This window comes from Myotis myotis, unplaced genomic scaffold (assembly GCF_014108235.1).
Source record: "Myotis myotis isolate mMyoMyo1 unplaced genomic scaffold, mMyoMyo1.p scaffold_m19_p_6, whole genome shotgun sequence".
In the NCBI taxonomy this organism is placed as follows: Eukaryota; Metazoa; Chordata; class Mammalia; order Chiroptera; family Vespertilionidae; genus Myotis; species Myotis myotis.
This window is the reverse complement of record NW_023416368.1, coordinates 23,459,685-23,463,617: the sequence shown is the minus strand read 5'-3', so window position 1 is coordinate 23,463,617 and position 3,933 is coordinate 23,459,685. Positions and strand designations below refer to the sequence as shown.

Sequence of the window (3,933 nt, the reverse complement as noted above, 5' to 3'; positions counted from 1 at the left end):
TTATGCCAAGGGAAGGCAAAATGGGAGGAGCAAGAGGTGATTGACAACTACAAACATCTGAGCACCAGCAGGGGTCCAAGGAAGATTGTGCTAGTTGATGTGAGTCTGGTTATGAGGTTCATGCCAATTTTTGGTAAACAATACACACTTCCCTTATCTTCTCAAGCTGCAAGCAGAATTTCCCTAATGATTACCATATCTATATGCAAGACTTCACTTCTCGGCCTTTTGGCTAAGATCAAGTGTAGTATCTGTTCTTATCAGTTTAATATATGCAAGACTAAGCAGAAGCTAGTAACCTGAAGGCAATGGGAACAAAGCAGGTTTGAACAAGATGGCTTGAACAACTGATTGCAAGTCACATAATTTGGGGGTTTTTCTAACACACTAGAATGCTTAACCCTTTGAGTGCTAACCAATATCCGAGGAACTATGCTAAAATTGCCAAGGCATTTTTGCTGATTTTACAGCAGTTTAGAAAAAAAATTATGAATCGCAAGTACATGAAGTTACATATTCAAAAACTTAAGGAAACCTTTACTACATTTGTTTTCATCTTTGACATATATTGTTTGCTGATTGTATTATAAAATACTAGTAGAAAAATAATTTGAACAAAACATATAATGTTAAAATAGAGGGACACCCTTCTCCAATATCTTCCACAAAATCGTCATCTTCACAGCAAGAATTGGCATATTTAGCAATATCATCATCACGAATGAAAGCAGACTTAGAACTGGACGCCATTTCGAAGCTTTAGGGCTACAAAATCTGAGTAAACTTCATAAAATCGTAGTACCTGTAAAAAATTAGGCAGATAAATGCCAGTGGTCAATTTCAGAACTACAAACATTCGGCATCACAAGGAATCTGCACTTAGGCGCCATCTGTCAATAAAGAGTGAACTACTAACATCTAATAGTGACACTGCAGGAGGAGTGCGATCGCGATCCCGGCACTTTTGGCGAAAGACAGGAGGAGCACAATGGTGCTCCCCAGCACTCTAAGGGTTAAACTGGTTCTAGGCTTTTTTTTTTCTTTCTATGAAGAGTAAGCTTTGATTCTTTAGGGAAACAAAAAAATTACAGTTTTGCGGTCAAGAGAAAGATTCTGCACATAGTTCCTATGGCATATCATCCTATTTTGACTTCATAGTTTTTTAAACCAAAACACTCTGCTTTAAATTTTAACATTAATTACAACGAGCTGAAATTTTGTGCCATATGTCAAGAAGGACTAAAACTCTGGATTCTGGTAAGCAAATTAACAAATCCAACTGCTCCCTATTCCTGTTTCTAAATCTGAAGCAAAGTGATATTTTAGCGAATGCTTCTATGTCTGTGAAAGGTAAGGGTTGAGGATGGCCAGGAAAAGTTCATACTTGAAAAAGAAAAAGAGAAAGTCATTGACTAAGTCAAATAGTTCTACATGTTCCTGTCATTTTGTACCAAACAGCTTTTAGTTCCACTTCTCAGACGTTGGCAAGGTAGGGATTGCAAATATGAGATGAGGGGCCTAGGCCCTAGGTGGTTTAGTGTGGGTTACAGAAATAGCAGTTAATTCCCCTATTAAAAAAATTCCCATGGGTCTTCCGTATGTAAGCACTTTGCTGTGCATAGCTGATGACTCAGTCATCATGGTATATGTATTCCCAACTTTATGGAGAAGACAAACAAATTAATAGCAAATGAAAATATGTCCTAAATATATACCCTATCAAATAGGATCAGCTCAGGCATGGGCCTCATAAAGCCATCTTTGAAGGGTAAGAGAAACCGAGAAGCAAAGTGGTGTTGAAGGAGCACAGTGTAAAGGAGATGATATACAAAAGACCACAGGCAAGAGATGGTTTCGCTGGTTCCTAGAACTGTAAATAGTTTCCTATGAGCACAGGGGAAAAACAAAGATTGTGAGAAATCAAGTAGGCATTATATATGTTTGTAAGTACATATACATCATTTTCTACATGTAACACATTTCATTAGTTAAATAAAAATATGTATGTGGAGAATCTAGAAGAGGTAGTTCAAAGGAAAGAAGAAGGCACATAATATATCTATCCGGTGCCTGCTAAGCTCTCAATCAATGTTAGCTCTTATAGTAAGAGAAATCCTAGGTTTAGATTTTCTGAGATGGATACTTTAGTTATTCTCTGATTTGAGCAAGAACAAAGGACAGAAGTTGGGTGGGTCAAGAAGGAATTTAGTGTAATGGTTAAGAGCCAGACAGACTGGAATTCAAATCCAGATGCTAAATATCAGCTTTGTGCCCATAGGCAAGTTTGAAACCTCTCTAAGCCCATTGCCTCATCTGTAAAATGGCGATAGTACACTTGATTCATAAAACTATTATGAGGGTAGAGTACAATAATATATGTAAAATATAGTACAAATGGAGTGGCACAGAAAAAGCACTTAAACAAATGGTTTCTTAGCCCAGCTTGGTGTGGCTTGATCTATGAACCAGGAGGTCACAGTTTGATTGCTGGTCAGGGCACATGCCCAGGTTGTGGGCTCGATCCCCAGTGTTGGGCATGCAGGAGGCAGCCGATCAATGATTCTCTCTCATTATTGATGTTTCTATTGCTCTCTCCCTTCCTCTCTGAAATCAATAAAAATATATGTAAAAATAAATTTTTTAAAAAGGATTTCTTGAACCACTACAAAAGGAGACACAGGACATGTGGCAGAAATTGAGGAACATCCCCAGAAGATGTATGGTGATAAGGACAATTGTCGCAGCTGGGCATGAATTGGTCTTGCTGTGGCCGGGTCTGTTTGTAAAGAAGAAGAATCTGCCGGATGAATAGGCAGCCAGCCAAGATGGCTTGATCCTCCGCATTGGTTGGAGCCAGGAAATCTCTGAGTGTGAGGAGAATGTGAATTGCCTACTTACTGTAAATTAATTATTATTATTCACTCAAAGAGGGAAACTGCTTGGTCAGAATTAATCATCTTTAAAAAAACAGTTATTTTAAAGTCAGTGCATTTGAATATGGTGATTAGACATTTGTCACTTTTATAACTCTTTGTGGGGCAGAGTGTCTGTTGTACAATGGAAAAAGATTTACATATAATTTCAACTGTGCCCTTTCTTTCTTTTTCCATATTTATTGAAGCCTAATATAACATTTGCTGCATGCTCCCACCTTACAGATAAGGAAATAGGCTTTGAGACTAAAGTGATTTATAGGAAAATGGTGTTTAAAGTCCAGATTTTTCTGACTAACCAGCGATTCTCAGTTCTGGCTGCATATTATAATAGTTTGGAGAACTTCTTTGAACTCTCAACGGCCATGGCCTACCCTTAGCAATTTTATAGAAGTGTTTGAGGTAAACAATTCTTAAGTATGAAATTCATTGGTCAAAAGCACTCATCTTTTTCGAGGTTTGCTAAATACATGATTTAAAAAAAGTTTAAATATGGTGCTGTCACAGAGGAGTCAAACTGGACAATAAATGGACACTCCTCCCCCGCCCCACTCTGCTTTATGCATTTTACATCTCAAAAGCAGGTTTGAAAGCTGGGAGAATGAATCCAACCATTTATGCTGTACTGGGGAGAATAGATTTTCCCTCTTGACCTTTGTGATGAGTCATTGACAGCCTTAAAGTGGTGACTTTCCAGCCTCATCAGAGAACAAATCCCTCCAAACATTCTAAATAATCAGAATATTATCTAACACTTGAATGAACTTGGTCTACATCTCTTAACCAGTTGACCTTGAAGGCTTACTTCTCCAAAGAAAAGATGAACCCATTTCTCCCGCCTTCTCTCTCTCTCTTTTTTTTTAATGGCTTACTAAAGAGGCAAGAATTTTGAAAAGTGGTCTTGTGTTATTCTGTGAAATTGCAATGGTCACACACTCTGTGTTGTCTTGCAATCACTCTCTTCCTCCCTGAATGACACATTCATTCACGTCACGAGCTG

The 3,933-nt window shown here is 38.0% G+C and overlaps 1 non-coding gene across 1 annotated transcript; it reads left to right on the top strand.

The window, feature by feature from the left end:
- Nucleotides 1-212: 212 nt before the first annotated feature.
- On the top strand, nucleotides 213-406 carry LOC118659537. The gene has a single exon (XR_004968631.1). It is a non-coding gene; the product is annotated as a U2 spliceosomal RNA (small nuclear RNA).
- Nucleotides 407-3,933: the final 3,527 nt, after the last annotated feature.